Genomic DNA, 12,112 nt, shown 5'->3' on the forward strand with positions numbered 1-12,112 from the left:
AAGAGATGGAGGAGAGGGTGAGGGGTGTGCAGTCGGTAGTTACCATGGAGAGAGTGTGTGAGAGGTTTTTCTCTACGAGCATTGTCACCACCGGTCGACGATGTATTAACGTCAGCTAGGCGGCGGGATCGAATAGGTTTTACAGCGTATTGAATAGCTTTTTGGCACTTTTTCGAAGTTCCAACGTGGAGAGAGAGCACCGGCATCTGATGTTGGTGTGGGTTTAACGACATTTTGAGCAGACATTCCTGCATTTGCTTGGCGTCGAGGTTTGAGTGGTTTAGCGGCAGATTAAAGCGGTTTTCAGGTGAGTTTCAACCGTCTATGTTCTGTTTTAGCTGTGAGTTCTTCTTAGGTTTGCATCGGCTTAAATTGATTGTTGAAAAATTGTTATAAATGTTTCTCAATGACTTTCCAATGACGACCACATGATGGATTTCTTACTAAGATCTATTCTTTAATACTTTATAGGTGTGGGATGTAGTCACTAGATTTAAGCAGTTTACTTTTGAGGGCCATGATGCACCTGCGTGTTTTATATGACCACATCACAAGGAGAACATTAAGGTAGTATGACCACATTCACGACTTTTTTTTTTTTTTTTTTTTTTTTTTTTTTTTGTGAAATGGAGCATTGTGTATTTTATCACAACTGTCAATTTTCTTTTTGGAAAAATTGCATCATCTTTGGAAAACTCATCCCAATAAAATTATCAATTCTAAAAATTAGCTCCCGATATCTTTCAAGTAGTGAAATTCCATGGACAAATCTATTAACCTAGATTTGTCCAAATATTCATGGACAAATAAAAAATTGAACCTTGATTATTCAAATTGGTGTTTGATTTTTGAAGTGGCATGCTATATAATTTCATTTCTGTTCCTTGTGGTTAAGATGGGCGAGAAATTTGTGTTGAAAGTTATTCAAATTCTGTTTTTGCTTCCCATTTGAGGTTGGCTCTACCACTTGTGAAATGGTACTTAGATGTAGGGAATTGTTTTTTTTTTCTTTTTAAATTTTTATAGTGGTCGTTGGTGGGTTTTTTTTTTCCTTTTTCCTTTTCCTCTCCTAATGTTGTTGTGATATCTGTTTAACCTTAAGGACTTCTAAATATTATTGAAATAGTTATTGGGATAGCAGATCGCAAGCACATTGCAAGCTAGGGTTGAAAATTTGTAGGATGTGTGATTATTGATTGATAATTTTGAAGAATCATGAGTTAGCCTTTTCTCTATATCTTTAGTTGAGTACTGAACTTCATTATTATTTGATCACATGTTTTTTAGGTTTGCAGATGTCTATGGGTATGTTTTTTCTCTATATGTGTTGTTTTGGTCTCAAAGTTTCTTCTATTCCATCGTTTATTTATTGTAAGCTTATTTGATTTTTCAATTTTTGGGGTTTTCTTAGCTTTGCTTACTCGAATTCAACGTGTTTGGATTTGGTGTTTGGATTTGGGTACTTGGCCTTGCAAATAATTGTTAATGGTAGACTTATCTTTTCAACTCCAGAGAAAAAAATATAGTTTGAAATGTATACTTTTATTGGGTATTTGAAAGAAAGGAAATGATGATAGTAATAGAAACTTTATTTCTATATCATTCGTTCATTCTTGTGCTTTTGAAATGGTATGTGCTTTAGAGGGACTGATGCATTTCAAATAAAGGGGACAATGAATTTTGTTATATCTTTTGTATTATTGAATTTGAGCCAATGTAAGTAGGATCTCGAAAACTCGCTAAGAGAAGTTATGCTACCTGTTTACATTTAATTTATTCACTCCTACTATTTTTACATTAATTCTCTCGTATTTGTTTCCTCTACCATGTCATTATTTTGCTTCAATACACCACAAGAATGATATAGTGAGTTGTTTACTTAATAGATCTAAGCTTTTCTTAGGTGCTCAATTTACTTTTTGCTCATTCATATCTTATATGCAATATGTTTGTAGAAATGCCTCTATGAAGTTTGAGTTTACTTTTTACATTGTCAGTGATGGTAACACTGGTATGTTGTTGTTGTTTGGCATAACACTCATCTCGTTGTTGTTTGTTGCAGGAATCGATGGAGATTCATGTTTTCACAACAAGGTTTTTTGAAACAATATTTCAACTTTGGAAGTTTGACCAAAATCACTATGTACGATCTTAATTACATTCCTTGCTTTTCTTTTTCCTCTCTTTGTAGACAAGAATCAATCTATTACTTTTAGTAGATGATTGAACAACTCTATTTTCAATTTGGTTAGTCTAAATGTGTTGATTGATTTGTTGTGGTTGATTCGTTGAGGTTCTTGGTCTTTGGATCCAAATAGCACATTGTTGTATGTACTTTATCGCTGTTGTCAATAGTTTTATTTTAGGAGGAGTTTTCAATCTGGCTAGTATAAATCTATGACGACTCATTTCAGCATTTCTATTCATAGATTTTTCTGCGTTTATGGCAAACCTTTACTACACAATGTATGAACGTGTATATTAATTGATGTAAATCATAAAGTAAATAAAATTTATTGCTTTATGGAAGTAAAAGGGATTAAGACCTACAGACCAAATAAAACAACGAAACACTTAATTATTCTTTTGTAAAGGTAGGTGATGGTGAAGTTTACTACTGCTGAAGTAGATATGGTTGAAGAATGAAATTGCTTTTGCGATTCTCTTATGCTTCTTTGGTTTTGTGCCAGTGCCTCCTATGGTAATACAAAATGATGATTGGACATGGAAAGATTTGTGTCATTACTTGTATGAAAAGAAGGCATTTGATAATATTGTTTTATCTCCTGGGTCTGGTTCGCCAGCATGTGCCAATGATATAGGTAAGCATAATCAATGAGAAAAATATGGAATTTTTACCCTTCTGTAATCTATTGCAATAAGGGTCATTGTGAATTGTTGACTGGAATAACATGGCAGTATCACTTTGTTATATACAGTCTTATTTATCATGATATTTGCGTTAACATCCTAGTCTCATTCAAAATATCAACTTTTTCAGTTTTGTTTTAAGCTTTAACTTATTTCTCCCAAAAACAAAATTTAGTTCTTGTTGTTGTCAGACCATTGTTCTTCAAATTTAATTTGATTTCTTTGAATAATTTTAGTTGTTTATCCCTGAATTTTTCTTGCCCATTAAACTTTACTTTCATCGTGAAATATTTAATCTTTCAAGAATATGTCTACATCTATTCCACGAGTGCGAGGATATTCCCATTTTAGGTGGTTTGTCTTAGGTCGGGCATTAGGTATGTCCTCTTCTCAAGTGAGAGGATATTCTCATACATGTTATACGCCTTTGATTGTGTTAGTTATATTACTTTTGCTTGAGTTTAGAGTTTTCAATTATTTCACAAGTTAGCATTGTATAACAAATTATTTATATTAACCTGATGATAAAGTAAAAGTTTTTTATGATAAAAACGAATTATTTATGATGAAAACTAGTCTATGAGTTTGAAGGTCGAATCACAATTGTTGCATGAATTGATTGATTACATTGCCTTCACCTTACACACAAGGCTTTCTTTTCTAGCGTTTCCTTTTCCATGTCTTTCATAGGGAGCTATCATTAAACGAATGACTGCACATGCCACATTTTTTTCAAAGCTGCCTTGTTAGAATTCTAAAGATTAAATGGTTTATTTTGATATTGTTTGTAGAATAATTGAAGCTATATCAGGTTGAAAGCTAAGCGATTATGTGGATGGTTAGGCGACCATTGAAGGTTGAAGACTGAGAAGGCGTTTAGGATTTCTTATTTAAGTCTTGTGTTAGGATCTTTTTTCATGTACTGTTGTAGAATCTATATATAAACACAATATTAATATTTCATTGTATATACAAATGTAAAAGACAAATATTATAGTTTCTAAAATAATATTAATTTCATTGATTTGTTGGCATGAGAAAAAATATTTATCTATATGGACCCAATGTCGGTCTATAAAAAATGGACAATAATGCAACAATTAAATAAAATAAATTTGTAAAAATGGACAAAAAATCTAGGCTTTAACGTCGGTTTTGAACTGACATCATTGGGGATCTATAATGTGGCTTATAAACTAACATTGTTGGCCTCTTTAATGTCAGTTTTAAACTGACATCAAGATCCAACCAACATTAAAGGGCTTCAATAACACTATCAAAGATGTCTATTGAAAATCGACATTAAAGGCCTTTAATGTTAGTTTTAAACCGACATTAAAGACCTTTAATAACGCTCTCAAAGATGTCGGTTGCCAAATGACATTAAAGACCAAATTTCTTGCAGTATATAAAAAATTTTATATATATAAGATTCTGTAACGACCCAACTTTCCGGACTAAGCTGAGGTCACTACCAAATACCAAAACTCGACCATTCAACATAAAATTTAAAACGAACCAGTTACGATTCATTAAAGCGTTAGAAACCTTACAAAAAGACAGTTTCGGGCCCTATTTCAAATCAATCAAAAAGTCACAAATAAAAACTCAAGTCACCAGTTCAAAATCACAAGTCAAAATATTCTGACAAAATACATAGCGGAAGCGATAAGAAAACCAGACGCGTCCATATGGCCTTCACGCGTCCTTCCTGCCTCTCGTCGGTCTGCCCCTCGCTGTGCCCTTACCTGAAAAGTTAAAGAAGAGAAAAGGGTGAGTATAAACATACCCAGTAAGGGACCCACTACTGGGCCCGTTAGGGGACAACAGTTAACTTCCTATTCGGGGGTACCCTACATAACAGTCTAGTGGTTCCGTAGAACGCACATATCAGTCTAGTGCTCCCGAGGGATGCACACATCAGTCTAGTGCTCCCGAAGGATGCACACATCAGTCTAGTGCTCCCGAAGGATGCACACATCAGTCTAGTGCTCCCGAAGGATGCACACATCAGTCTAGTGCTCCCGAAGGATGCACACATCAGTCTAGTGCTCCGAAGGATGCACGCATCAGTCTAGTGCTCCCGAAGGATGCACGCATCAGTCTAGTGCTCCCGAAGGATGCACATATCCGTAAGGCACACTACCTCATAGATGAAGCTAACCGTTACCCCTCAGTCCATACTAAACCGTCAACATCAGTCATACCCCAACGGCATTCATATTACAGTCCCGCCATAGGCTTTGTCAGTCAGATAGTATAGGTTTAAATAATTACGCCCTCAGTTGCTATATGCATCACCAATTCGCACACCATTAGGGAAAACCCTAGACCCAATCAACTAACCAACCAAAACCGGACTCACTGTCCTTCCCCGTCCAAACTCCATGATCGACATCCAGACCAATGCTTTACTACATACTGAACCGTAACTTCAAGGTCCATCAACATAAAATCTCAATCTACAATTAGCAGTCACAGTATCTTTACATCAGACAAAATATGATAACAGTACTTAACAGTCAACACGCATACAGTTATTCAGTACAATCACTAACGTGTAATCCCCTGTGGATTGCTACGTTTTCAGCCTGGATTCGGGGTCCAGTAGTAGGAAAACCCTTACCTGATACTCGGTTATGCCCCTCGATCGAATCCACGCTCAACAGATCCACCTAAACGAAACACGAAGGTTTTAGTTGATGACTTTAGTAGAAGTCGTTTTAAAAGGTCATCCGTTGACTTACCCAAGGAAAGGAAAACTACCTCCAAACAAGCCTACCGCGAGACCCGAGAACTCAAGCGTCAACTCTGTACTACCTTCAAGGGAGAAAAGTAGGGTCATATCTTATTCCAATATTCAAACTCTAATCGGATGTAGCAACATTAGGGAATTCATCGAAATCAATCCTTACCGAAGATTCACCGTGACCCGGAGCGGAGGAAGGAAGGCTTAGGTGGCTTGGTGAAACAAGGAGCTCGGCTCGGCTTGAAGGCGTTCGGCTCGGCTCGGCTCGGCTCGGCTCGGCTCCACCTCGGCTCGGCTCGGCTTGGCCTCGGCTCACAGCTCGGCTTGTGGCTCGGCTCAACTCGGCTCGCGACTCGGCTCAGTGCGGCTCGCGGCTCGACTCACTCGGCTCGCTCGGCTCGGCTCACTCGGCTCGCTCGGCTCGGCTCACTCGGCTCCAGCCCGCGGCTTGCTCGAATCGAATCCGTGGCTCGGGTCTGGTTTTTTTTTTTTTGCTCCACCCGACAACGCTCGAGTGAGAGACGTCGACGGCGGACGTGGGTGGCTCTCCTCGGCGTTCAGGGCTGCGTCGGGAACACAGATTGAAGTGGAGCCGTCGACGGTGACAGAGACGGAGGAAGAGGGAGAGATATCGGCTGCCGGCGGATGGAAGCGAATCGGTAATGGATGGAGGCCGCGGCGAAACCGCTTCGACGTTCGTGGACAGAGGCGGAGACGAAGGCGGAAGAGAAAAACGGAGACGAAGAGGAAGAGAGATGGTGGCGGAGACGGAGACGGAAGAGAAAAACGGAGAGGCGCGGCGTCGGGCGAGGAAGGGAGAAGAAGAAGAAGAAGAAGAAGAAAAATCGGGGGGGGGGGGGGGGTGGGCGGCGCGCGAGGGTTTCCTCTCCTTTTCTTTTTAAAAAATATATATATATATATATATATATATATATATATATTAAAACAAAATAAATATAATTAATATTAAAATATTAATATTAAATAATTTAAAAGAAATAATAATATATATTAAATAAAAATAATAATAATAATAATAATTTATAATAAAACATTAATACTAATTAGTTATAATAATATTAAATAATAATATTAATATTTATATTAAGTAAATAGTAAAAGGATAATGTAAATATTAATATTAAAATTGAAATGACAATAATACCCAATACTAATAATATAATTAATATTATATTATTAAAATTCACTTAAAATGCGAAAATTTTTTACCTCGAGCTTCGGGGCGTTACATTCTTCCCTCCTTAGGGAACTTTCGTCCTCGAAAGTTTTATCCCTCGAACAGTTCGGGATAACGGGACCTCATGTCATCTTCACGCTCCCATGTAGCCTCTTCTACCCGGTGATTCCGCCATAAGACTTTAACCAAAGGGATTTCTTTATTCCTCAACGTTTTCACCTCTCTAGCAAGCACCTCAGCGGGTTGTTCAGCATAGCTCAAGTTTTCATCAATCTCCAGTGGCTCGTAATCAACTACATGGCATGGATCTGGCACGTACTTCCTCAACATAGAGACATGAAACACATCGTGAACTGTCGAGAGTGATGGTGGCAACGCCAAGCGATAAGTCACAGGGCCAATCCGCTCCAGAATCTCAAACGGCCCAACAAAACGGGGACTCAGTTTTCCCCTCCTTTCAAAACGTAAGACACCTTTCATAGGTGCTACCTTTAAGAACACCTTGTCCCCTACCTCAAATTCAAGATCCTTCCGCCTCACATCTGCATAACTCTTCTGTCTACTCTGAGCGGTATGCATACGTGATCTAATCTTCTGTATCGCTTCGTTGGTAGACTGAACTAACTCAGGACCCATCAATCTCTGCTCACCTACCTCACCCCAGCAAACCGGGGATCTACAACATTTGCCGTACAGGGCCTCAAACGGTGCCATGCCAATAGTAGCCTGATAACTGTTATTATAAGCAAATTCCATCAAATGTAAGTGGGAGTCCCAGCTACCTGGAAATTCCAATGCACACGCTCGCAACATATCCTCTAAAACTTGATTCAGACGCTCAGTCTGACCGTCAGTCTGTGGATGGAAAGCTGTACTAAAGTCTAACCTCGTGCCCATAGCAGTCTGCAAACCCTTCCAGAATTTGGAAGTGAAACGGGCATCTCTATCAGAAATAATTGACACTGGCACTCCATGTAATCTCACTATCTCCGACATGTACAGCTGTGCCCACTTACTAGCAGTATAGGTGGATTTACCCGGAACGAAGTGCGCTGATTTAGTAAGTCTGTCCACCACAACCCAGATCACTGTAAAACCCCTCAGAGTTCTCGGCAGTCCAGTAATGAAATCCATGGATACGTTTTCCCACTTCCATTCCGGTATGCTCAAGGGTTGTAATAAACCCGCTGGTTTCTGCCTTGGTGCCTTAACCTGCTGACACATCAAGCATTTACTAACAAATTCTGCTACTTCCCTCTTCATGTTACGCCACCAATAAACCCGCTTCAGGTCCTGATACATCTTCGTACTACCTGGGTGCATGGAAAATGGGGAACTGTGAGCCTCAGATAATAATTCTGTCTTAACCGCACTATCTGACGGAACACAGAGGCGTCTCTCAAACAACAGTCCACCATCAGAGGATAACGAGAACTCAGCCGCTTGCCCTGCCTCTGCTAGGCCACGTTTCTCAACCAGGTAAGGATCGTTACTCTGAGCATCAATGATCCTTTGCCTCAAAGTCGGCTGTACCGTCAACTGGGCTAACTGACTACCCCCACCGACACTGCAATCTCAGCCCGCTCGAGATCCCGATGCAATGGGGCCTGTCGGGTAATAAGTGCTGCTGAATGTGATACCTTCCTACTAAGAGCATCAGCTATCACATTTGCCTTCCCTGGATGATACAGTATCTCACAATCGTAATCCTTCACTAACTCAAGCCACCTTCGCTGTCTCATATTCAATTCCTTCTGAGTAAAGAAGTATTTCAAGCTCTTATGATCCGTGAATATCTGTATCTTTTCACCATATAAATAATGCCTCCATATTTTCAAAGCAAAAACCACCGCTGCCAACTCTAAATCATGTGTAGGGTAGTTCTGCTCATGACTCTTCAACTGACGAGACGCATAAGCGACCACCTTACCCTGCTGCATCAAAACACAACCCAAACCCTTCTTGGAAGCATCACTATAAATCACAAAACTGCCAGAACCATCAGGTACAGTAAGAACCGGTGCGGTAACTAGCTTCTGTTTAAGGTTCTGGAAACTGTCCTCACATGCCTTGCTCCAAACAAAAGGAGCTCCCTTTCTGGTCAACTGAGTAAGAGGAGTAGCTATACGAGAAAAGTTCTCCACAAACCGTCGATAATAACCTGCTAAACCCAGAAAGCTGCGAACCTCACTGACTGAGGAAGGTCGGGTCCAACCGGTGACTGCCTCTATCTTAGCTGGATCCATAGAGACTCCAGCCTTAGAAACCACGTGACCCAGAAAGGACACCTGCTTCAGCCAAAACTCGCATTTCGAGAACTTTGCATACAACTTATTATCCCGAAGTGTTTGCAAAACCATACGTAAATGCTCCTCATGTTCGGCCTCCATCTTGGAGTATATCAAGATATCGTCGATAAACACGATCACAAAAGTATCTAGGAACTCCCTAAACACTCTGTTCATCAAGTCCATAAATACTGCCGGAGCATTCGTCAAACCAAAAGACATCACAATAAACTCGTAGTGTCCATATCTGGAACGAAATGCTGTCTTCGGTACATCCTCATCCTTAATTCTCAGCTGATGGTATCCCGACCGAAGATCTATCTTAGAGAACACTGTGGCTCCCTGTAACTGGTCGAATAGATCGTCAATCCTGGGCAAGGGATATCTGTTCTTTACGGTTACCTTGTTCAACTCCCTATAGTCAATGCATAGACGCATCGATCCATCCTTCTTCTTAACAAATAAAACTGGTGCACCCCAAGGTGACACGCTCGGTCGAATGAATCCCTTATCAAGTAATTCCTGTAACTGTACCTTCAGTTCTTTCAATTCTGCGGGGGCCATTCTGTAAGGGGCTCTGGATATAGGAACCGTGCCCGGCTCCAACTCTATGGCAAACTCAACCTCTCTGTGCGGAGGTAACCCCGGAAGTTCTTCAGGAAAGACATCCGGATAGTCCCTCACCACCGGTTCTGACGACAGGGATACATCGACCTCTCTAGTATCCACCACGCTCGCTAAGATACCCCAAGTACCCTGACTGAGCAGTTTACTGGCCCTGATGGCTGAGATTACCTGAGGCAACGACTTTGATCCTCCTCCCTTAAATTTAAAACTGGCCATCGAGGGAGGGTTAAACGTTACCTCCTTACGTGAACAATCTATGCTGGCGTGGTTAGCGGCCAACCAATCCATACCCAGGATTACATCAAAGTCCAGCATATCCAGGACTATCAGCGTTACTTCAATCACATGGCCTGCTATCTCAATCTGGCATGCTTTCACCTTTTCCTTCGACAACATACATTCCCCGGAAGGAGTAGATACTGATAGAACATGGTGTAAGGGCTCTACCTCTAAGCGGGCATGCAACACAAATGCGGAAGAGATGAAAGAATGTGACGAACCCGAATCAAACAAAACTAAGGCGTAATGCCCCAGCACTGGGAGCGTACCTGTCACTACCGTGCCTGCCTTCTCAGCCTCAGTCTTGTTGGTAGCAAAGACTCTACCCTGATGTGGAGCACCTGCTCCCTGATTCTGCGCGTTCCCCGTGAGTCTCAACGGGCATCTATCAGCTGTATGACCCCCTTACCTGCATTTAAAGCAAGTCCTGGTTCCGAATAAGCAACGGCCCAGATGGTGCTTCCCACAAGTGGTACACAACGGCTTCCCTCTGGCAGCCTCCCCTGCCTCGAAAGGTTTCTGCTGGAAGCGGCGAAACTCACCACCTGATCTGAAATTCCGCTGTGGCACTGGAACAGGCTGCTGCTCAGCCTTCCTCTTCTGTCCCGATGTCGAACCTCTACCAGCGGTCTTAGACGAGTTAGCCCTCTCTTGTAAACTGAGATCCACTGCCAGGCGCAGTGCATCGACATGAGTAGCGGGTCGGAAAGCTCGGACCAAACCCTGAATGTCCAGTCGGAGGCCTCTAACAAACTTATCAGCTCTGGCCGCCTCGGTCGCTATCATCTCGGGAGCGAAGCGGGATAACATGTCAAACTCCGCATCATACTGCTCCACTGTCATGTCATCCTGCTCTAAGTTCAGGAACTCCTGCCGCTTGGCATCTCTCAAACTAGCAGAGAAGAATTTCGCATAGAAACTCTCCTTAAACTGCTGCCACGTGATCTGGCTCACATCACCACCTAGCATTCTCTCTGTAGTCTCCCACCATGCGGTACCTCTGTCAGTCAACATAAAAACAGCACACTGAACTTTCTGATCCTCAGGGCATTTCATGTAACGGAATATGGTCTCCAAGGACGATAACCACATCTGAGCCCTGGTGGGGTCCTCCAAAGACCCATCGAACGTCGTGGGATTATACTTCCTGAAATCCCTCAGGTGCTTAGCCTCTGCTCACAACTGATCCGGCACAAACTGGGGCGCAACTGGTACTGGAGCCGGAGCTAGAGCAGGAGCTGGTGCTGGAGCTGGCGCTGGAGCTGGCGCCGGAGTTGGCGAGGCAGGCTTCTGCTGCTCCCGCATCTGCATAATCAAATCTCTAAACCTCTGCTCCATGGCGGCTAGGTCCGCATGAGTAACTGGCGCAGCCGGGTCAGGGGCTTGGGCTACAGGCTGCACCTCAGGTTGAACGCGTCCTGCTCCCCTTCCTCGGCCTCCTCGGCCACCCCTACGTGCACCTCTCCTTGGCGGCATTTTCCTAACAACCACCAACGATCCCTTTAGTCATAATGGTAATTGAATTTGCAGTTTAACTTAGGTAAGGTAATGCATGTAGAGTTATACATATACTTTCATGAGAGCGTACCTGACGAGTGGCAAGGATCGTTTCAGCCATAAGGACACAAAACACAGACTCACATTATAAGCCAGTCTACAGAACCTAAAACTTAGGCTCTGATACCAACTGTAACGACCCAACTTTCCGGACTAAGCTGAGGTCACTACCAAATACCAAAACTCGACCATTCAACATAAAATTTAAAACGAACCAGTTACGATTCATTAAAGCGTTAGAAACCTTACAAAAAGACAGTTTCGGGCCCTATTTTAAATCAATCAAAAAGTCACAAATAAAAACTCAAGTCACCAGTTCAAAATCACAAGTCAAAATATTCTGACAAAATACATAGCGGAAGCGATAAGAAAACCAGACGCGTCCATATGGCCTTCACGCGTCCTTCCTGCCTCTCGTCGGTCTGCCCCTCGCTGTGCCCTTACCTGAAAAGTTAAAGAAGAGAAAAGGGTGAGTATAAACATACCCAGTAAGGGACCCACTACTGGGCCCGTTAGGGGACAACAGTTAACTTCCTATTCGGG

At 41.9% G+C, this 12,112-nt stretch overlaps 2 long non-coding RNA genes across 2 annotated transcripts; one reads left to right on the forward strand and one right to left on the reverse strand.

Moving 5' to 3' along the window:
• Positions 1-3,895, forward strand: LOC103489814 (uncharacterized). The gene is made up of 5 exons (XR_537717.3): positions 1-307; positions 472-567; positions 2,063-2,143; positions 2,691-2,822; positions 3,663-3,895. It is a non-coding gene; the product is annotated as an uncharacterized LOC103489814 (long non-coding RNA).
• Positions 3,896-4,465: 570 nt separating this feature from the next.
• On the reverse strand, positions 4,466-5,592 carry LOC127148797 (uncharacterized). The gene is made up of 2 exons (XR_007819922.1): positions 5,498-5,592; positions 4,466-4,619 (listed from the first exon to the last, which is right to left on the reverse strand). It is a non-coding gene; the product is annotated as an uncharacterized LOC127148797 (long non-coding RNA).
• Between the last annotated feature and the right edge of the window lie 6,520 nt (positions 5,593-12,112).

This window comes from Cucumis melo, chromosome 4 (genome assembly GCF_025177605.1).
Source record: "Cucumis melo cultivar AY chromosome 4, USDA_Cmelo_AY_1.0, whole genome shotgun sequence".
Lineage (NCBI taxonomy): Eukaryota > Viridiplantae > Streptophyta > Magnoliopsida > Cucurbitales > Cucurbitaceae > Cucumis > Cucumis melo.